The sequence below is a fragment of the Camellia sinensis genome, chromosome 5 (assembly GCF_055761805.1).
Source record: "Camellia sinensis isolate YWXY chromosome 5, ASM5576180v1, whole genome shotgun sequence".
Lineage (NCBI taxonomy): Eukaryota > Viridiplantae > Streptophyta > Magnoliopsida > Ericales > Theaceae > Camellia > Camellia sinensis.
The window spans coordinates 191953099-191976912 of record NC_138965.1 but is presented as its reverse complement, the minus strand read 5'-3'; positions in this window follow the sequence as shown (position 1 = coordinate 191976912).

Sequence of the window (23814 nt, the reverse complement as noted above, 5' to 3'; positions counted from 1 at the left end):
TATATCTGTTAGTTTATCAATGTGACTCGTGCATAAAGTCTTTTTTGCATTTAGACTATTACAGCTCATTGGACATCTTTTATTTACTGTTTTGGCTTCCGCCAGCCTCTTTACTCTGTATTACTGTCATTACTGTTAAGCAGGCCTTCAGTAATCACGGATTACTGGCCGGTTGCGATGCTAAACCCATAAGGGCGGGTTTGGGTCGTGACAGCATGCCACGTGGTTATTTGCATTGTGTATGCCAAGTTATTTCACCTTACATTGAGTATGCATGTCCCTAACATCGCTAATTTGCCCTTGTAGCATTGCATTGTGTATGCATGCATTAGCATTGTTAGCATATCATTAACTTTGATAAGTTAATCATGTCACATTGTATTGAGTATGCCATGTAGTTGTATTTTTGCATGCTTAAGTCATATTGCATGTTTGCCATGCTTGTGTTGCATTGTTGTTTGGATTAAGTATTAATCCAAGCACGAGAAACGAGGGACGTTTCATACTTTAAGTGATGAAACGTGCCTCAATTCTCGGTCGCCGACGCTCTTGATGACGCATGATAGAGTTTTGGGCTTTATATGTTTATTTGTGCATTCATTTTACATTGAATTTGCACATGTTGGATCTTTGGCCATCATGTATCGAAATGCGTAATTGATGATCTTGGATCCGATTATGCCTCTCCCTTGATGTTCGAAGGTGATATGGGGTGGCATAGTGTGTGCATATCCTTGGGAGACCCTCACTTTCTTCTGTTTTGTGCTCTGTTGCAGCTTGGTGTCATAGCACACTAGTGGCCGGCAGCCTCTCATCCTTGGCCGGCACCCCCCTCATCCTGGGCCGGCAGTGTGCACTCTTGGCTAGCTGGGTGGTCGGCAGAAGCTCCTCATGGTCGGCAGGCCACTGGTGCATTCCTCAGCACTGTTTTGGTAAGATCCAACAGCTAGTTCTCAAGGACACCCTGTAGACAGAGCCTCTAAAGAGTATTTGGAGAGCTTTCGGGACGGGAACCGAGCATGCATCTTCTACTTCTTCGAGTAGAGCTGGAGCAGCTTACTTTAAATGTTTACTTGTTAGTTAGCATTTGTTATTTGTAACTTAATTAATTTATTAATTAGTTAAAGTGATGTAATAATTAGTTGTAGCTAGTTATTCAATTTGGTTGTGTAATAATTAGTCTAATTAGCTTAATTAGATTAATTGATTAGCTTAGCTTAGATTAGCTTAGCTTATTCATTCGGACTCTCCGTCGAGAGGGCATATGTTGTAATAAGGGTGCGTGTGTGTGTGCATGTCTTCCAACCCCCATTTCTTTCTCCCTTTTACTTAACCGCTTTCGATGGTTAGTTTTAGGGCATTTTCAATTAGCATACCTTATGCTTTACATGCGTGCATCCATTTATCTGTATTGTATGCACCGGGCTCGGCGCATCATACTAACTGCACTGTATTTCAGTACCGATTTGAATACATGTTATCAAGTGTCGCATCTCATATGCCATCTTAGAACAGCCGAGCTTATTTCTAGTTGCATTTTGCATGCGTTGCATTAGCCATCTTAACATAAACTAGGATCATGCATTGATTACTAACTAGTTGTTGTTTTGGCTCGGAGTACACTGTGAGTGTTTATGTTTTAGCATACTACATGTGTGTTAATGTTGCCACGAAAGCATGCTTGCTATGAGGCTAATTGCTTATTTGATTAACTGCCTGAATGCCTGTGGGTGAAGGTTGGATTGCTTGAATTGGAACAATTCATTGAAATCCCTGATTTAGCCTACTCGCAAGTAGCAAACTTCAAACCATTTTTAAACAAACAAACATGAGATGTTTTGTTCCAACTTAGGCGGTCTAGTCTATACTTGTATGTTGTGCGCATCACATAGTAATTCTAGCTAATAACCGGAATAAGAACACATATGTTTTCAAAACAAAATATCATGCTTAGTACAGGCCGATCTTTTGATCAGGCGAGCCGAGGTGCTCATTGCATGACCTTCCCCTCTCGTACCCAAGTTCCCGAGTCGAGGCAATTTTGGTAATGACAGATACGTGGCCTTAGGTACGAGTCAAGATTTCCTAAATTCCCCAAAAACAAAATATTTAGGTGGCGACTCCGTATCTGGCAAAGCAGTCAATGTTTGACACTTCTTTACAAAAATTAGTTTTCCAAAACGATTTGCCGGATTTGGACTCTTTGGTGATTTATCGGTCTTGCATTGCACTTTGCGAGACCAAATTCAGAACCGTGACATTGAGTCCGAACTGTAGTAGTAGCTAAGAACAACAATTCTCGCCCTCGCGCGCGGAGCGGAGTTCCGGGCGGTCTACACATATCCTATAAGTATTTCTTTTATAAAACTAGTAAAATTCTATAGGTTATCTCCTTGTCCTTTAAGCTGCCTAATTGTTTCCTCATATTTTCCTTTAAAAGTTAAAATATATATTAAAAGCTGAATCTCCTAAAAATGTTTCTATATATTCCCATATATCCGTTGATTCAAAGGGATTACTCATCCATGCTTTTACTGCATCTTTTTCCCATTTTTCTATTACCTCTTGCCATATCTGAGGGTCGAATCTGGCTAAATCTAAAAGGGTTCCTTGGTTATTGGTTGGCTGTAATTGTATACTCATATCTGGTTGTCTACGCTTTCCATGAAACGTATAACTTTTATTTGGTTCTGCTTTACTACGTCCTGAATTTGCTAATGGTCTTCTCCCTCCTACTGCATAATGCATTGGTTCTACGAGATCTTCAACCGTTGGTTGTGGGTTACTAGTTTCTGTGCTTTATGTGTTCATGTAAAAAGTATCTTCTAAATTAGATTGTTTTGGTATTTTAAATACCTTGCTAGGATGTATTTTATCTTCTATGATATCATCTACATATTCAGTATGAAATTCTTGATCTAAAAATGACACTGCCTCGTCATGGGTATCTCCTCTGGCTAAATATTCATAATATCTGGTGTCTAGTATTTTGTTCATATCGGTTAAGGTGAACTTTTCTAAATCTATCTCGTCAATATTATATATCTTATTTTGTGATATTGTTTTTTCCTCTGTCATTACATAAAGCTGATTTATGTCACTATAATTATATTGATTTTCTTCCCTATCTATACTGCTAAATTCATCATCTTCAGATTTTTTTGGTGCTACATACGTATATTGACTAAATCTTACTGCATAGCCTTCATCTGTTTTTTGATGTGATAAGTTATCTTGAAGGGTTAACCTTTTTTGTCCTAGAAAATCTCCTAAATTCCAATCTAGTGCTGCATTATCTTCAGAACTAAATTTTTTAGCTGGTAGTGCCTTTATTCCTTTTGCGACTAATAACTTAACTATCTGATCATTTGTAAGTCTATAATGAGTATTACTTTCTGAGACTGCTAAGCCTAAAAATCCTGTGCAGACTAATAAATTCTTTTCTCATTTTTTCATTTTGTATCCTTTACTCTTTATTCCTATTTTTATTTTTTTTATAAAGTTCGAGGTTGGTAATAGGAAATCTGGTGTAAAATAGACTATTCCTCCTTTTGAATTCATATCTAATTCATAGCTGCCTAAAATACTTTGTCCTACATCATTAAACCTATCGTCATACAGACATATAAAAACTTTAGTTCCTAAATTTTCTCTAGTTAAAGCCTTAACTCCTACCACAATTAATCCTAAGTGAGTCATTTTGAGATGTTCTTTTACTGCATATTTATAGCTTTCTCTATCTATTAAATTTAACTATACTTTTTCATCTTCATGGGTTACACTAATCATTTGTTCACCATAATGTTTAAATAGATATTGTTTTTTATGAACCTTACCTAGCTTATATACATATTTAGCTGGAATTAATTCCAGTTTTTCTTTCTTAAATTTTTCTATTTGTTGTTCTACATCTATAAATTCTTCCATTTTGATATCTTCATTTTCATTACGCTTTTTACTACTACTTCCTTTTACTAGCTGTTTAAACATTTTTATTTTTTGTAAGTTCTACAAACAGGTTTCTTTGGTAATTTAAGCTTTTCGAAATATCTAGCTATATCTTTTTCGTTTACCTGAGATTGAGGTTTGTTTGTTTGTCCTTCTACTCCTTTTCCTTTTTGAAGTATTATTCTTTCTAAAGAAGCTAAACGATTTTCTACACTGTGTAGTTGTTCTGATAATTCTTCAATTTTTTCACACAATCTGATTAGAAATAAAATTTCTATATTATTTTGTCTTACTGATATTTTATCTGATTAATTTATTCCTTGATAGCTACTGATTCCTTCTGGGTTATTATGAAAATCTTCTGCTTGTTTTAAGATAATTTGGTAGTCCTTATTAGCCTTTTTATCACTACTCATAAACTATCTTATAAGTTGTTCTAAAATTTCTAATTTCTATTTTAAATTATCTTGAATTTGGTTGATTTGTTCTGTTTGTTTAGCTATTTGATTTATCTGGCTATGAATTTTTTCAATTAATTGTTTAAATTAAAACTCTATTTGTTTTGAGCTGCTAGTATTTATATCTGAAATTAAAGTTTCTATTTCTAGCTTAGTGGGAAATTTTTCTAAATTTAAATATGTTCGTTTTTGTAAAATTGAACTACACTGGTCTTAGATATAATCTAATTTTTTATCTTGATCTTTAATTATACTGCGAGTGTTACGAAGATGGTCTATAAATGAAGTAAATAGATTACTAATTTTATCTACATCCTTTTTAATATTTTCTGCAAAGTTAATATGATAATCTATGATACTATTTAGCTGAGAATTATGTTCACTATGGAGCTGATGTGTAAAAGTACCGTTGAAATTACAATGAAATTTATTTTTATCTATGTTAAGACGATGGTTATGATTGTTGAGTTCTAAATCTAAATATTCTACTCTTCTCATACACAAAATTAAGGCCAAGTTTGGGATCTTAAGAAAAAGCCAAAAAGTCAAAAAGTCATCAAAAAAGCCAAAAAGTTATCCTATTTTCATGTTTTGGGCGGCCAAAATTGTGTCTGACCTAGGGAGGGTAAAAATACTATTTTACCCCTGTTTTTTTATCCCTTCCTCAACACAATATTATCCTCTCACCCGAATATCCCCTTCCCCCTCTCTCTCTCTCTCTCTTTGTCTCTCTCTATCAGTCCAGTTCTGCAGAGATAGCCACAAAAGGGGACAATCCGTCTGCGGAGATATCCACACCACCGACTGCCGGAGTTCCGTCGCAGCCTTCACCGTACAGCACCGCAACAGCCTTGGGGAAGTCCGAGCTCGACTCGATCGCAAATTAGCAGTAACTGACGACTGTCGGACAATCCGTCGCCTAGATCTGCACCACTTCCGACCAGATCTACACCACGACGGCCCGTTTCTCCCTAACTACAAGGTAACATCTCTTCTACGCAAATTAATTTTCTCACTCTCGCTCTCCTTTCTCTGATTTTGTTCCAAAACTTTTCCTCTTTTCTACCTCTCTTCTTTTATCTCTAACACCGAAACCCTCTATGAATCCGAAACCCAAACCAGATCTATAGATCTGGTTGTAAGATGTTCATTTGGGTTCGGCGATCTGTTTCACGATGTAAGCATCTCTCACGATTTCAGTTTGAAGTTCACAATCGACCCATCTCTCTGTGAAGATGGGTAAAAAGAACATCAGGGAAGAAGATGTCGGACCTTGAAAACCTTTCCATGTATTTCTTTTACTGCAATTATATTTGTGCTTTTTTTTGAGAAATTACTTGAAATTTTTCTGAAGTTGCATAAAATTCTTAATTGTCGTTGTTATTGTGATTGTTGTGTGTCTACGAATTGTTGTTGTAATTTTTGAATTTTGTTATGAAAAAATTATTTTCTATTTGATAGAGTTTTGGTGGAAAGGATGAGGGTGGGAGAAATGGAAGAAAGAAAACCAGTGGGATGCTGATTTGCAAGTTTTGGCATGATAGCATGCAACTGGATTACTTTTTTTGGCCCAAACTGTTATATTATGGGTTTCGTAGTTGTTTTTGCAACTCATTGGCAATGCTCTAACATTGCTAGTGTGTATGTCTTTGGCTAATTTAGCTCTGTTACACACGAAAATATATATATATATATATATATATATGTTTAGCTTCTGAACCAAAATATTTTCAAATGCTTCATCTAATGCCTTGTCGACTCCCAACAACTCTTAACGATGGATCTGCACCAGTTCACATACCATATTGAGGATCCTAATTCTTTCTATGTTTTTTTATTTTTATAAATCTAAGATAATGAATTTCTAAAAGTTTAAAGGTGAGCCTGCATTTATTGTTTGTTCTCTGATAGTGATTCCCCGATTGTTTGTTCTTATCAGAATGAATCTTTTAGTTAATGCACACTACTTGTAAATACACTAACTGATGAGCTATTCTATGAACCATATTGTTCTAAAATTGAAGTTATAATATGCATTGTTTTTATCTTAGTTTAATGGGTAAAAATATGCAGGATTTTGTTGATTTGTTTTTAATTTAAACTATCAGTTCATTTTCATTAACAAAAGATTAACAAAAATTGATGTTTGAACTATAAAACTCAAATTAATAGTAGTTTAACCTATTACACTATAATCTGCAGTCCCTTTTGGCTAATTTAGCTCTGTTTCACAAATGTTTATATGTTTTTTTTTTTATTCCTAGTATGAGTTTCAAGCTTTTCGATTTTTCACGTATACCATAATTGTTGTTGCATTGTAGTACACAAATGGAGCAGTCCCAAACGCAGTCGACGCCTTCCAAATCTTTACGCAAGCGCGATAGTAAACTGACGAAGCAGCAGTCCGCAAACGTGCATAAAGCAGCTTGGGACTCCGACACAGTGCAGATTTTTTTGGAACTTGTTATCAAAGAGTTGGACGTTGGTTTCAAGGGGAGCTTCCATACAATGACAATGCATGGATATAGAGCTGTAAGCAAGGGCTTTGTGGACCGTACAAATAAGCTGCATGACGTCAAGCAACTGCAGAACAAGTACGCGTCGCTGAAAAAGGATTGGCAGTCGTGGTCAAAACTGATGGACAGCAGGCATGGGCCAACCGGCATCAGTTACAATGAATCCACGGGTTTGATACAAGCATCTGACGACTGGTGGGCGCATTACGAAAAGGTAACATTTCCATTGAGTTTTACTTACGTCATTTACATGGATACTTAAACTGTTATTATTACAACTTTAACGATCAAAGTTATGTCAGATAAAGTTCTTCCTGTGGTTGAATAATGAATGGAAAGGGGAATATTATGATCTTATTGGAATTATGCTGTCGCTGCTAGTTATTTGACCACGTATGTAATTATTAATTTAAAGCAAGGAGGGGGGACGAAATGGGGTTGCTGATGCATTGTGACTTTTTGGTGGGGTTAATGGTTTTCATGACTTTTTTTGCTTTGGTATTTGCTTGTTTGGGTTGTCTTTTGGAATTAGGTCATTGTCTTTGCATACATTAGGTTATTGTTGTTGACGTTTGCTGATCATTGTCAATTTGATTTTTTTTTTTTAAAGTCAGAACTGCATAATTCGGTACTGGAGGGTTAATAATTATTGCTGAATTGATAATGAGAAATGGGTATTGTAGCTTTAATTTTTTTCCTTGGTAGCAGAAGTCACAAATTATGAATTTGGGGCATTCATTCAACATTTTTTTAATTGTTATTATTATTTTTGGGTTATTTCCTTGACTTTGGTAAAACCATCTTGAAGCTGATGTTGTGGGATAATTTTGCCTCTTTGGCTTCAACATTTGATAAGAATTGTTCTATTTTGAAGCATTACTTGAAATACGTTATTTGTTTTGTAAATTTACGTTGTTTTGTTGATCACATTAGTATGACTCAGTGTTGCATTTTTGGCATTCTTTGAACTTTCATTTTTTTAATACTTGATTTATCTTTTTCTGTAGATCAAACCGAACCTTAGTAATTTAAAATTGTTCTTGAAGCAAATGATTTATCCATTTCTTATTTGGGGCAAATTCAAAATTATTCGAATTGTGTTTGAGTCAATTATTGACTTTGGTAAATGACCCACGACAATTTCATTATAATTCAAAATTATGCTTTGTTTAAAACTCTCATTATGTCCCCAAATTTGTGGATTTATGTTGGGATCTCTATAAAAAAAAAAAAAAAAAAGGAGAAGAAGAAGAAAAGAATTTAAAAAATCTCATGTATGAAATTTGTATGGTGAGGAACTTTATAATTCTCCATTCATTTGAGTTGAGTTATTATTGATGGATATTTGCGTTACCGCATATAACACTTCAATGTTCGCTCATATTGAGTTGAAGGCTAACAATACGGTTGACAAGAATATCACAACATCTTCCCTTACTTTTGGAAATGGATATTCTCATGGCTCCATAATTTCTGTATTGCAATTAAAAACTGAAGTGGTATTTTTTTTTGTTTTTTTTTTCTTTTATGGTAAGCTCAGTGATTTAGGGATATTATGTTGAGTATTGAACAGTTTTGTTGGAGAAATGTGAGCAATGGGAGCGCGCATTGGAACAACCCAGATATGAGCAAATATGTTTTAGATCATTTATTGGTTGCCTTTAAGTCATTCACACAATCTTCCCTTACTTGAAAATGGATGTGATAACCCAACCCTTTAACCAGACCTTTAATTTCTATAGTCGAGCTTTATACTTTATTGTCAAAATAGTGTCGACGTGTTACTATGCTGAAACATATTTTATGAGACTTTGAAAAGCTTTAGGAAAGCCAAACTTGGCTTTAGTTTGCAGTGTTGGTATGGTCCACATTGCTTACACAGATGCAAGAAATGTTCCTAAAATTGTTGCAACTGGGAAACCTGCCAGTTTGTAGAATCAGCTGCAACAATTTCGTGTATTACATCTCAAATGGCCTGACTTTGCCTAGCAGTCTTGGAGCATAAGTGGAATATGTATCCAGCCATTATGACAACTAGTAGTAATTGGTGAAGCATGCATGCTGCCGAATAGAATCAATTTTGTTGCTATTTGTGTACTTAAGAATAGAATTATATTAATTAGGATTGTCACCTTGATTGTCTTTCAGATCTCATTGTCATTAATTTCCTTTTCACTATGATTTCTAACGTTTCTACTGCCGGTAAAATGACCATCACTTGCCACAAATTATTATTGATGGATATTTTGTTTTGTGTTTTCCCTAGGTTGACAAGAATGCGATCAAGTTCAAAACAAAACCGTTGGAGCACATGGACCTCATGCGAAGGGTGTACGAAGGCGCTACGGCAACCGGAAAATATGCATGGACACCAGGTGCAGCATTCGAACCTGTGGCAACCGATGACGGTACTTCGGCGGCGCTTGAAGAAGACTGCGAGGACAGCAGCGGGTTACCCCCTTTCCAGCCTTCCGCGCAGCATGAACACACTGTGCACGACACTGTTGCGCAAGAGGATGGCACGCCGGCAACCGTGCATGCTGCGTCATCGGGAATTAACGCTGACGACACACCAACAAGTGGCAGGAGCAAACGCAAGTCGCCAGGCCCAACACACCCACAGCAGAAAAAATGGCAGAGTGAGGGAGCTTCTCTGTTGGCGAGTAGTATGGAAAACCTTGCATCCTCCGTGAAATTACAACAACGACAAATCCGCGTCTCACATGAGTACGCAGATTCGGCACAGTCCCTCATTCAGAAGTGTATCAGAAGGTTATATTCGCTGGAAGGGCTCGATCCGCAAGACCCGCTAGTTCCTTTTGCTCAATCGGTACTTGACAACCCGGCAAATCAAGCCTTAATGATGGAGATTCCTACAGACGCGGCTGTCATTGCTTGGTTGCGAATGAAGAAGTCCCGTGAGCAATGCATCGGTGGCCCATCAGCAGCAAATTTCGGAATGGGTGGTGGCTGGTTATGAGACAGTCCAGCAAATAAGTTGTCTCTTTATTAATGTTTCTGTGTGGCTTCTTTATCCTTCCTTCCCTCCCAAAAACTATTTCATTGTTCGTGGAATTTTTAGGACATTATCAGTTGATATAATATTTGTGTGATGATGTTGATGTTGTAGTATGTGCTTGTTGCTGCCTTTTAAATTTCGTGCATTTTTTAGTAAGCAACAGTCCAATTAAGATCTTGCTTTAATTCCATTAGCAGTTGAGAAGTGTTTTTGTGAGTTCATCTCTCTCTCTTTCTCTCAATTTTTTGTGAGTTCAAGGTGATTAAAACATAAATTAGCATTTGCCCATACAATGTATATTTTATATTTTTCGAAGTGTTGTCAATTTGCTGTAACACTATTGGAAAAATTGTCAACAAAGGTTTGAGTCCATATACTAGGACCCACTACACTGTGAGCATACCACAGATCAATAATTTGGCTTTAAATTCGTGCATTGATGTAACTGTTTTGTCGGCACAATATACACTTTCGTATACACCAATAATTTGGTGGCTTTCTTACGCACATCCCAATAAGTGGCTTTCTTATGCACGCCCCAATAATTTGTGTGTTGTCCAATCTGCATGGACACCACGTGAAGTTGTTGTCCTTCGTAATTTCAAAGGTCCCACTTTCAAAGAAGAGAATCCCTTTCTGTATATAAGACCACATGCTCATCTTGCATTTCTGTATATACACCACAAATCAGTTGAAACTTTGGCTTCAAAGGTCCGAGCACAATCTTCGCTCATCTCATCTTTCATTTTTTTATATAACACCACAAATCAGTGTGGTTGTCTCCTTTTTTACCCTCGGCCCAATTTGCTTCTTTTATTGTCCAAAGTCATTATACTTTTGTTGATAGGCAGCCTCGTATATTTTGATAAACCTGCTTGGCTCTTTATATTTTGCGTTATAGGTTTCGAAAATGGTAGACGACGCAGGTCGTAGTTACACTGTGCCCAGAAATGCATCCCGGGAAGCTGTCAATGAAATTGCACGGGAAATGGTGGTCGAAACTGATCACAACTTGCTAGAGGCATATAACAGTGCAGCTACATATTACTACAACCATTATCACAGAGTACCTCGAAATACGTCAATACTTTCGGGACGTTTATGGATGTACGAGTTGTTTAACGGGCACCAAGGCCGGTTTGAAGATGCTGTCAGTATGTCCAAACCAGTGTTCTTGATGTTATGCGAGACTCTTCATAGTTTTGGATTGACACTGCCACAGCGGGAGCATGGCGTTCCGCTAGAAGAGAAGGTAGTCATTTTCATTTGTGCATTGCAGGGAATGAAGTTGAAAGATTTGCAAGAACGGTTCCAACACTCGAAGGAGACATTGTCACAGCATTTCCATGAGGTTTTGAAAGTTATGATACCGTTCACAGCGGTTCATAGTAGGAGTCTTATGCCTGAGCAAGTGCAACAGGGGGGCCACCCGCATTTACAATCGCAACGGCGATACCGGCCATTCAAGGTGACACTATTTCACAAAATTTTAAATATCACAGTGATGACATATACCATGAATTTTTATTTATACTTTCTGCGTAATGGTGCATTGTGTAGGACTGCATCGGTGCACTAGACGGGACACACGTGATGGCTCGTGTCTCGGAAGAGTACGCCACTTCGTATTACGATCGGAAAGGCGTCCCAACACAGAACATACTAGCCGTATGTGACTTCGATTTGTGTTTCACGTTTGTGTTAGCCAGTTGGGACGGGAGCATGCATGACAGTAGGGTGTTGCACTACGTGACAACCGAACCTAAACATCGCTTCCCGCACCTTGCACCTGGTAAAATTATATTTTATTTAACAAAGTAGTTTAATTTTAAAATAATATAAGACATAGTACACATTCGTACTTGCTACCGTAATTAGCCAGTTGATCAATATGCCTCGCATTTCAGGTGTAATCTCTGTCTGAATTGCCATGTAATTTACCAGGGATTGATTCTGTGCCTGCAGTTGGATGCCATGGCACTATGACTACGAAGTAACTTGCAGTATGAGGACCAATTCAACATAATAATCCTTGAAAACTAGGAACACACACAAGGCCCAAATTTGGATAAAATGCCGTGATGAAAACTAGTCAAGAAGGAAGCACATGGGAGAAGAAGATTATATATATTAAAAAAAAAAAAAGACCTATATGAACTTGCTGGTATCAATGCACCTATTCTTTAATTATCTATGCACCTATTAACAATACCTAAATTATTGTTGTGACTGATATCTCTTTTCAATTTAGCATTAATGGTATTGATTGTATGAATCTAAAACTGTAGTGAATTTTAGATGTATATCACAAATTTAGGTTCTTGAAAATATGTTGGGAGCTTAATCGAACTACTATCTGTTTTTTTTTTTTTTTTTTTTTTTTTTGTGTAAATTTAGGTTCTTCACAACCTAAACATAGCTCTGTTTTTAAAAAAATTGACGCAAATTATTTTTCTCAAATAACATGTTTTTAAAAAAATGTTCGTTACAGGAAAATACTATTTGGTGGATAGTGGCTACAGCAGCAAGACAGGGTACCTAGCCCCATACAAGGGGTATAGGTATCACCAAAGTGCCCATCGAAATCGAAGACCACAAAATGAGTTCGAACTATTCAATAAGGCACATTCGTCATTGCGTAGTTGTATCGAGCGGACATTCGGTGCGTGGAAGTCGAGGTGGGGGGCATTGCAGAATATTCAGATGTTGAGTTTCTCTAATCAAGTGATATTCATATGTGCGTCGATGGCGTTACATAACTTCATACGCCGAAACAGTGCCATTGATGAGGTCACAGTTCCTATCGCAAATAGCACCGAATACGTGGCCCCTGAAATGCCCGACCACGACGAATACACACGGGTTGCCGATGTGATTGAGGAAGGGGACTCCGACCCCGCAATGACAGTTGTGCGAGCGAACATTACGTACCAACTAGCCCAGCAGCGGAACACGAATAATTGAACGGACATTAATGTTGGTTAAATTTATAATGTGTGTAACTCAGATTCAAATCTATATTATCACTTATTGTTAATTTTTTTTGCTTTTCTGAATTTGTAATACTTCTCAGCAGGAAGTTGATAAAGTTTTGTATCCAAATTAAAAATGATAAAAAAAGGAAAACAATAAACCCAAATTAATAATGTTAAAAGGAAAACAATAAAAAAAAATGTTAGTAGGAAAAGAAATAAAAAGAAAAAGAATGAAAAAGAAATATTGACTAACAAAGGAACAGAAAGAAAACAAAAATTATAACGAAAAGAATGAAAAAAAAAATTGAATAAAAAAACGAAAAGAAAAAAAAATAATGTTAAAAGGACAAGTACTGACTACAGAAAGAAAAAGAAATTATGTTAAAAGGAAAAGAATGCAAACCAAAAAAAAATAATAATAAAAAAGGAAAGGAATAAAATAAATAATAATGGTAAAAGAAACAAAATTAAAAAAATAAATTCTTTCAAAATGGAAAATAATAAAAACAAAAATGTTATAAGGAAAATAAAAAAACAAATTGGCCGTTGCACATGTTTAGGAAAACAATGATAAAAGGAAGAAAAGAATGAAAATAATGAATAAAAAAATAGAAACACGTGTTTGACCGTTGCACAGGTTTAGGAAATTGGGAAAAAAAGTTTGAATTATGTTTACGTTGCACAGTGGAGTGCAATTGTCACCACTCACTGACAGGACACGTACGCCTGACCTGGTGTGTCAGGTGAGAAGGGCAAGACAGACATTTTATCATGTCTACTAATATTATATTACACACATTTTCATAAAAAGTCAAAAATTTATCCCAAACAACTATCTTTTTCCTTTCACTTTTTTAGTCAAAAAAGACAAAAAGTGCACTTATTTAGTCTTCCCACACTTGGCCTAACTCCTACTTTAAAATTATTAAAAGCTACTATAATATGAAATTTATAACTAAATTGTTCAGAAAATAAAAACTACTCTATTTCCATAGCAAAATGCATAAACTAACTTAAACTGTCCTAAAACCGAACACTGCTCTGATACTAATTTTTTGGGAGGTGATGAGTTAGTGGTCTACCACTATTTTGAAATTGGGCTAAGAATTATCTAATTAATTCTACAGTTATGCTAATAGATCTTCAAGCTGTTGTATGGCTAGATTTAAGGCTTCCTGTTTTACAGTTATCTGTCTATTTATTTGAGAAAATTTTAAACTATAATTTTCTAGGGATCTGCCAGAAGCTAATGATAAGAGAAATTGATATCTTAATTTTTGATCTTCTAATTCTTGTATAAGTTCAGTACTGATTTTGATTTTAATCCTAAGTTTTTCTTCTAAGGGCATAAAGTTTTGATTTTTAAATTCCTTTTATGGACAATATTTCCTTAATATTTCTACTCAGGTTGCTCTCCTTTTATTCTAAAATTCTTTTTCTTTGGCAAAACTATTTTTAGGCAATGTTTGTTTTCATTACATGTACTCCCACCTTGAAGCTAAGCTTTGTTCAACATAGTATATTTTTATTTTCTATTTTTTACCTTTCCCCTTCTGCCTACAATTTTCTCTCAAATGCCTAACCACGGCTCACACGGGCTCTTCAGCTAAGGTCACTCAATAATAAAATAGAAAACAACTGATACTACGAAGGTGCAAAGCATGTAATATTAATGAGCAAACAAGTATTCCATAAACTTAGTTTTTTCCCCAAAAAATTAAAGTTTTAGAATAGAAGAGTTACTCTTTTGAAATATTTAAAGAAAAAGAGAGACTACTCACACTTCATATTAATAAGGAATATACTTACAAAGATTATGTTACAGACTCTGAAATTCTGAAAGACTTGGTACACTTAGAGGTTTTTGAGAGGGGTTGGAAATTTTTACAAAGTAGAGTGAGGGGAATTTTTCATTCTGCTTCTTCCGTTGACATGAATATCAATTTATACACATGGTTGATAGATACATACAAGCCAAAAAATCTATACGTCTAAAGCTTGGACTCAAAAGTCTTAAAGACTACCTAAGTCTAGGCTATAGATGTTACAAATTTTTCTATGCCATAAATGCATAGATTTTGACTCAAATTACTATTCTAGATATGGATAGAATTTTATCAATAAAAGATTAGGATAATGACATCAGATATTGCTTTGGGCCCCATCGCATATCATTCAATCCTCATTTTTTGATAAAATTTTGACACTATAATTTATTACAAGACACGTGTAAGGATTTTCACAGCTTTTCTTTAATGGAGCAGGGTGGGGGTCATCTGCTCTATTAAAGTAGTGAGTGAAGGAAAAACCTTATCACTGACAGACGCAAATAATTACAGACACAAATATTTACAGAATCTTTTGTCGTGCATTTTTCTGATAATTGAAGAGAGGCCTTATCTTTTACGAATTTTGTCTTATTCTACTGAAGTACCAATTATTGATGTAGACCCGTGGAGTGAATCTTCAAGGTGGATTTGCAAAGGGTCAAGGAAAATCTCTGAGTCTAGAAAACAAGGGCTTATTAAGATACTTCCGAATATTACAATAGTCTATTTATGGTGTGCACTTTTTTTTTTAATTTTAATTATTATTTATTTATAAAATATATTTATAATTTTAATTATTATTTATTTATAAAATTTATCATTTATTTATAATTATTTTTTAAATTTTATACTGATATGAAATATCTTATTTTTTAACCATCTCAACTTATCTCTTTTTTTTTTTTTTTTATCAGCTTAACATATCTCCTTTTAACAATACTCATTATAAAATATAGATAATAAAAAAATAGTTAATAATGTTTTTAATCTTAAAATATATTATTTATTTAAAACTACATTACTTATGTTGTTTTACTTTTTAATATTTTGATTTTATTAACTACATCTGTAAATAATATATTTTATAAATAAATATATATGGTGTATTTTAACCATATATTTTTAAATAAATATAATTTTGCACATCATTTTGCAAAAAACTGCCCAAAAAGACAAAGGCATAATATTAATAAACAGATAGAAAGACTACATATTATAGAAGGCTTAGAAGAAGGTATAGTTAGCATAAATAGCGATGATTCAGAAGTTTATAGCATAGTCAGTGATTATGAATATCAAATAGAAGCCATAAGTTCAGATAGTGATTCAGAAAGTGATACAGATGTAGATAATCTTTTAGGACAACTTAACCAAGAAATAGGAATGACTCATTCTTATGATACTTTCTTTATGATGGAATGCAATGCAGATACTGAATGTCAGCATAATTTTTAAATAGGGCTGGGATTTGATACCACTAGATGCAGTTATTGTAATTGGTTTTCGACTAAAGATAAAAGAGCTTAGCGTTTATTATGCAGTATAACCTATTGTGTAATCTGTCTAGAAAAATTAAACATGACACACAAGATAACATTAGGAAATAACAACGAGATGCTAGAAGATCATAGTTTAGAAAGCAGAGAATTACATGTAACAATTAGAGAATTAGAAATATAGGTAAAAGAACTGAAGTTACAATTACGAGAAATAGAAACTAAAGCTAATTTTGACATAGAATGTTTAGAAGCAGAAAATAGACAGCTTAAACAACAGTTAGAACAGTTTCATATTAAATACCCTTTAAAAGATAAATTGGTTGAAGAACATATGAACTCTTTAGAATTAGTCAACCTAGTTGATTCTCAACCCTTTAGTCAATATTCTCAAGTACAGTCAGATAATACATATTTACCATTTAATTACCCTGTTATACCCAAGCCAAATTTAGTTGAGATCTCTTGTGTAATTAAATTTGTAGAAAAAACCCTTAGTATAGATGCCATGATAGATACATGAGCCAGTAAATCATACATTGAACAACACATAGTTCCACCAGGATGGAGCACGGCTTTAACAACCCCAGCTTTAGTCAGTATAGCCGATGAAACTAAACAGACATATACACATTGCATCAATGGAGCATAGATTAGTTTTCATCACATAGGATCTCGAACTCAACATATAGAATGGTTCCCTTTACCTCAAGTTTGGGTTGGAAATACTCAACAAAATCATCCTTTCATCTTAGGACTTAATTTCATACTTAGTTTACAAGGCGACATGTTTATCAGCCAAAACAACATCAGCTTCTTCAAATGAACTGTACATACACCCACAACATATGCCTTTAGCACCATAGCCCATTCACCAGAGTTGCGTGCGAAGCGTGGTGGTACCATAGGAGTAGATTCAATTCCTGCTAGTTTTTTATTTCCTAATAGAAACATTTTTCCCGAGCTAACCCAAAAATAAATACCTAATGAGATAGCAAATACTTTTTTAGAAAATTTAGATATAGAAAATTATGAATTAGAGAATTTAGAAGAATTTGATTTTGAAGAAAAATGAGACTATTGGAACCTAGAAGATTTTCAACAAACAGTTAACCTAGATTTAATTTTTGCAAAAATAGGAAAATTAAAGAAAAAACTAGTATACAGAAGAACATAAAATGATTTAGATGAAATAATAAGATTAGCTGAAACAACAGAGATTTTAGGAGAACAGTCCATGAAATATTGGGAAAGAAATAAAGTTTTAGCCAGTTTAGATATAAAAAAATAAAGATTATAGGATTACATCAGCACAAATAGATCACACACCAGCAGATATAGAAGAATTTAGAACACAGATTAAGGAGTTACTAGATTTATGAGTAATTAGACGTAGTAATAATCCGCATAGGAGTGCTGCATTCATGGTTAGAAATCATGCAGAAATAAAAAGAGGAAAAGCTAGAATGGTTATAAATTATAAAAGATTAAATGATAATACAGGAGACGATAAATATAATATACCAGATAAACATCAGCTCATAAACAGAATACCGACAGCAAAAATATTTAGTAAATTTGATTGCAAGTCAGGATTTTGACAGATAAAAATAGAGAAAGAAAATATACCTTGGACAACCTTTTGTTGCCCATAAGGACATTACGAATGTCTAGGTATGCCTTTTGGACTAAAAAATGCACCTTCCATATTTCAGCGTAAGATGGATAGCATATTTAATAAATATAGTTTTATACTGGTATATATAGATGACGTATTAGTATTTAGCCCAGATAAAAATAGTCACATAAATCATTTATATATAGCATTAGAAGAATTCATAAATAATGGAATAATAATTAGCAAGAAAAAGATGGTATTAAATAAGCCTCATATAGAATTTTTAGGAATGGAGCTAGGAGGTGGAAAAATTAGGTTACAACCTCACATAGTTAAGAAAATTTTAGATTATCCAAATAAATTAGAAGATACAAAACAACTTCAATCATTTTTAGGAATTTTAAATTATGCACGGATGTATATTCCTAACCTTAGTAAAATAATAGGACCCCTGTATAGTAAGACCACACCCACAGGACAAAAATATTTCAATCAACAAGATATAACTCTAGTTAGAAAAATTAACGACATTTCTAGAAATTTACCAGACCTACAACTTCCCTTAGAATCAGAATATATAGTCATAAAGACAGACGCAAGTTAATTAGGATGGAGAGCAATATTATTAGCTAAACCTAGTAAGTATGATAGTAAAAATAAAGAACGCATTTGTAGATATAGTTCTGGAAAATTTAAAGAAAAAGATACGACCATGACCAGCCTAGACTTTGAAATATTAGGAGTAGTATATGCAATAAACAAATTTAGATTATTTTTGCACAAACCCTTTACAATTAGGACAGACTGTGAAGCTATAGTTAGATTTCATAATAAACTTAACGAGCGCAAATTAAGTACCAGAAGATGGGCAAAATTTTTAGACTGTATAGTAGGACAAGGATATAAAGTAGAATTTGAACATATTAAGGGGAGTGATAATAGGTTAACAGATTGGTTAAGTAGGAAAATTTATTTAGAAAAAGAAAATAACCAGCTTAATTTTTGTGCAGATAATGGAGAACAGCAAAACCATGAACTTTGGGGGATTCGCTTTTCCCATTCATGAAGGCAGAAACAAGTTCAGACCATTAACAGGAATTGAGCTAGACCCAGTTCAATAGTGTCTTCTAGACAACCTTTGGAACAACCATAACCACCCAGCTAAACGTCTGTCAGCTCTAAACTCTTTTAGTATATATTTTTCAAAAATTCAGAATAAACCTTTGTCCAAAAGCTTTTCTTTTTATGTAGTAGTTAAAGGGACCAAGCCTAGTATTTACCATGAGTGGATAGAAAGTTGAACCCTTAGTTAAAAATTTTCCCAAACCTCAGTTTAAAAGATTTTATGATTTCGAGTCAACCAGCACATATGCCCGAAGGCAAATAGGAATCAGTTACTTTATCAGCCAGATAGCTAAAGATTACCTGGACACATTGGGCAAGATGTAGTCAACCATTCTTGCTACTAGTGGAGTTCCAGTTAGCCAGATAATTGGAAGCAGTAGTACTAACCCTTAGATAGATTCTCAAAATCCTCTCCAAATGTGCAGACATTGTGAAGGCCTTACCAAAAATTTCAAGAAAATTATGAATAAAGGCAAAAGGGTCAGTGAAGAGCTAGATCAGCTCCGAGACGAAGAAAAATAATTGAGAGCAACCATTCGAACCCTAACCAACCAGCTTAAAAAACTAGCTCCAGGAAAAACAACTGCCCCCTTTCCTAACCAAGAAATCAGACAAATCACCGGTGAAGAATTTGAACAATTGAGTGCTAGAATGTATTTCTTCAGGCATTCTATTATTCGATCTTTTTGTGAGAAAAGCCAATAAATAGAGGACCTCAAACCCCATATATATACCTTAGCCGAAGAAAGCAGAAATAGTGAGTTAGTCACTATATAATAGTTTCTTCAAGACCTCTCCATAGTAGGAGTTCACTGCCCTGACATAGCTTATCAATGAACTTATCTCTACGAAGATGAAGAGCAGCCCTGCTTAGAAGAGGAAAGATGTATAGATAGGCCAGAACATTTTGGTTGATGCCAGTGTAATTTAGATTTCAGCATCTACCTTTGCCAGATAAATCTAGCAACGCTCGAACCATTGAAGATAGAGATTAGGGGCAAAACGCGTTATCTAACGGCCTCACAATTGTTAGATTACGGCTTTGTCTCTAGAATAATTTTTTCAGATCCAGATCAGACAGATAGCTTTGGAAATAAACTTGCTCATTCAGTACTTTGTGTAATGGAAGAGCATCATCCATATGTAGAAGCATTAATTGATAGCAGGTTACCAGAGTGGAAAGAAATAAGGTGCATCCTAGCCAAACATAAAATGTACCTCAGAGGAACCTCAACATTTCTAGGATACCCAGGACTTCTCAATCGGAGACCCAGGCCATGCAAAAAATTTTCACTCAGAGATCAGCTCAATAAATGGAGGAAATTCGCTAATAATTCTCTATTAGCATATAATGGAAATTATGGACATCTAGTTTGCGAAGATAGAAATCAGAAGATATATTGTAACCTAGCTACCCCAGTATATCCCTTCAACAAAGAAACATTCGTTGATGAAAGTCAGTATCCTAACTATCAACATAACGTCTCTCATGAGTCACCACTAATGGGAGAAGATGACCAAGATAATCAATGGGAAGATGAACCAGCCATGGGGGATGATTTTTACAACCAACTTTCAGCGGCACACCTGGACGATCTCTCAGATAGAATGTATGGTTAAAAAAAAAAATAAAAAAAAACTCTTTTTTATAGTACTTATGTTTTAATATTTGATTTTATTAATTTAGACATTATTATATAAAAAGAGTTTTAGTTTTTGATCTAATTTTGTCAATAAACGCTATTGTAGTTAAAAGTAATAATGATGCTACAAATCCAAAAAAATATTACTCAAAATTTGTAATAGTTCAATTGATTTTCTAGGTGGATTCTACAATACACTCATTCATGCCTCGTTTGGGAATAAATTTTTTAGTAATTTATTGACTTTTTGACTAAAATATGATGTAAAAAAAAAATTTATGTTTAAGATGATTTTTTAGTTTTTTACGAAAAGATGTGCAAAAAATAAAGAGAAAATAGAATCTTTTATTTTTTGGTATGGTTGTTGATTTTTTGATTTTTTTAGTAACTTTTTAATTAAAAAAATCACTTGTCAAACGAGGTCTCAGTCTACATTGCCACACATATTCTAGGCATCTCCTATTAACACAAAGTTAACAATAATCATTATAAAATAGTTAATTATGTTTTTAATCTTAAAATATATTATTTATTTAAAATTATATTACTTATGTTGTTTTACTTTTTAATATTTTGATTTTATTAATTTAGACATTATTCTATAAAAAGAGGTTTAATTTTTTATCTAATTTTATCAATAAACGCTATTATAGTTAAAGGTAATAATGATGCTACAAACCCAAAAAATATTACTCAAAAATTGTAATGTGTGGTTCAATTGATTTTACAGATGGATTCTACGATACACTCATTCAGTCTACATTGCCACACACATTCTAGGCTAAGATATGATCTCCTCCTTCTGAGTTTCCAGCCTAACTGTACAGGTAAAAGTGTAATTTTATAAGCCAAACTAACACATTTTACATATTTTGAGATTAAAAGTAAGTTCTGTTTGATTTTGAATCTTTTAATACAATTTCTGAGTTTTTATTTTTTGCATTTTGTTGATTTTAGCGGGTTTTTATTTTATTGGGTTAATTACAAAAAAAAAAAAAAAAAAAAAAACTCTAAGTTTTGCTTGTTTTTTAATTTAAAATCCAGAGTTTCAATTTCGACAAATTAAACTCTAGAGTTTTATCTGTTTTTCAATATGAACCTTTCCGTCCATTTCTGTCTCACTTCATCTTTTTCCTTCTCTTAGATTCAAACCTACATATTCAAACCCTTATATCTTCCTCATCGTAATTCCGTTTCGCCTCATTTTGACTTCATTAGATACATCTCATGGCCTAATTTCATTCCACCCCTCATACACCTTTTTTTTTTTGAACAAGCCCCTCATACACCTTATTCCACCTCTTTTTGCATGCTGTTGAAACTCCAAAAATTGGCCAAAAATAAGATTTCTCTCTATTCTTTTTTTCTTTGCTACTATCACGACAATATTCTTGGCATTGAAGAAGCAATGGATGACCCTGACATGCTCATCAACCTATTTGAACTTTATTTTGTGGGTAGTTGTGTACATATCACCATTCAACGGCACCGCCACTATTATTACCACCACCTCATCTTGCAGATAATGATGACAAAGCAGTAGTAGTAAACCAGGAGAAGGAGCCGCAAAGGAGGAGGATTGAGGGAGGAAGAGCAACAACTTAATTGATAGAAGATAAAGGGAGGAGAAGAGAGAGAGAGAGAAGAGAAAAAGAGAAAAATTTTATTTTTGGCTAACTTTTAGAGCTCCGACGACATGCAAAAAGAGGCGGAACAAGGCGTATGAGGGATGGAACGAAAATTAGGTCATGAGGTGAATCCAATAACGTAAAAATAAGGCGAAACAAAGTTACGACGAGAAAGATAGAAGGGTTTGAATAGGTGTGTTTGAATCTAAAAGAAGGAAAAAGATGAAGTGAGACGCACATGGACGGAGGGTTCACATTGAAACACAGATGAAACTCTATGGTTTAATTTGTTGAAATTGAAACTTCGGGGTTTAAATTGAAAAACACTCGAAACCTTAGAATTTTTTTTTTAATTAACCCTATTTTTTTTTTAGTCAAAAAAATTAATTTTTTAGATATATCTAACCTAGATGCATCTAAAATAAAATATTTGTAGAGAAATTAAAATAATAATAATAACAAATACAAAAAATATAACTAAATTTAATGTTTTTATTTATTTTTTAATAATCTCATGTCTTGATCAATATAATTAAATTTTATTATATACTTTTAATGATTATTTACATATAAACCTAATATGTGTGGGTACTGACAAAATAAAAATATAAATACTTGTTTTATCCATAATATTTTTATTGTTATGATTATGCATAAAGGGCCCATTTTTTAAATAATTCTCCTAAGGCTCAACAAATTATCGGCCAACCTGACAGCATGTGCCATTTTGTGGCAACTAAAGATGAAGGGAAGAGAAGAGAGGTTCACAAGAGAGTTGGGAACAAGCGGGGAGGATGGGAATGGATTATGAGATTATGATCGGAGGTAGGGAGGGGTTGGAGAGCAACAGTGTAAGTGGAGAGGTGTGGGGTGGATCTTGAAGATGGCAACGACTATTAGGGATGGCAACGGGCAGGGACGAGGCCAGGGATCACACTCCCCGTCCTCGATGGTGAAAATTCTCCCAACCCCGGCCCCGATTCTCAAAGGGGAACCTATCACCATCCCCGTTGCCTAACGAGGATCGGGTTTTTCCGACCCCGAAAATTCCCCCGACCCCCTAAAAAAAAAAAACCACAAACAAACAAAAACAAAATAGAAGGAATATGTTTCATTTTCAACATCAACATCATTAACAACAATAGATCAGAGTGTGTATCAAACAGATCTGAGATCTGTGTATCTAAGTGTGTGTCACAGAGAGAGAGAGAGGACAATGGAGGCGATGGTCACTGCGACGAACGGCGGAGGAGGACGCCGAAGATGAGAGGAGGGGACGAAAGAGGTGGAGCAACGGTGTGAGGTGGACAGAGGTGGAGGAGAGGTGCGAGAGTGACGAGGTGGACGGAGGTGAAGCGACAATGCGAGCTGGACGGCAACTCCAGCGTCGTGGCGGTGGCGCTGAGGAGGAGGAGAGGTGCAAGAGTGAGAAAGAGTAGACGGAAGAGAGAGAGAGAGAGAGAGAGAGAGAGAGAGAGAGAGAGAGAGTAAGTATAATAAAGAGGTATATATATGAATGGAGGATAGAGGGGTATAATAGTAATTTTACTTCGGGGGAA